We start from the raw sequence: 1,078 nt of genomic DNA on the forward strand, positions 1-1,078 counted from the left end.
ACCAGAACTGGACGCAGCACTCACGATGAGGCCTAACCAGTTCTGAATAGAGGGGAACTAATACTTCACGTGATTTGGAAACTATACTTCTGTTAATGCAGCCTAATATAGCATTTGCCTTTTTTGCAGCCACATCACACAGTTGGCTCATATTCAGCTTCTGATTAACAACAATTCCAAGATTCTTCTCACATGTCGTATGGCTGAGCCAAGTATCCCCCATCTTATAACTGTGCATTTGGTTTCTTTTTCCTAAGTGTAGAACTTTGCATTTATCCCTGTTGAATTGCATTCTATTGTTTTCAGCCCAATGCTCCAGCCTATCAAGGTCTCTGTGAATTTTGTTTCTGTCTTCCACAGTATTAGCTGTGCCCCCCAATTTTGTATCATCTGCAAATTTCATAAGTATGCTCTGTACCTCCTCATCCAAGTCGTTAATAAAAATGTTGAAGAGCACTGGGCCCAGGACTGAGCACTGTGGTACCCCACTCGTTACTTTTGCCCATTTTGAGAAGGAATGCTTTAATTTGGATTCCTGTATTGAGTAGGAGGTTGGCCTCAATGGCCCTGTAGGCCCCTTCTCTCTACTACAGTAATACCTCAATTAACCAATCCAGGAACAAAGCTCCTTTTAAGGAAGGCCTTTTTTAAAAGGTGAAACAGACCAGCTTTGATTTGCTATGGATAAACTTTCAAGCCTGTTCCTTTGCTTTAAGGAGGTGAAACTGACCCGCCTGTGTCTTTTGCTTTGCTATGGATAAGCTTTCAAGCCTGTGCCTTTAATTTGCTAGAGTGAAACTGACAAGCCTATGTGTTTGCTTTGCATTAAAGAGATCTCTTGTTTTCTCCCAGGGCTGGGGAGGGAAGGATCTAATATGATCCAGAGGGGGAGGGTGCTGGGTAGCACCCTTTAAAGCCCCTGTTGAAGCTGTCCCTACCATCTAAGAGCCAGCATACAAACCTATCCCTGTTCTTTTCATGCTTTTCCCCTCTGCAAGGGTGGGGGACCTATTAAATTGGTCTGCCCCCAGAGACTAATGGATCCGGATGGTTTCCAAAGGGCTCTGGGAAGTTTTCC

Source organism: Rhineura floridana, chromosome 7, assembly GCF_030035675.1.
Source record: "Rhineura floridana isolate rRhiFlo1 chromosome 7, rRhiFlo1.hap2, whole genome shotgun sequence".
Classification (NCBI taxonomy): domain Eukaryota; kingdom Metazoa; phylum Chordata; class Lepidosauria; order Squamata; family Rhineuridae; genus Rhineura; species Rhineura floridana.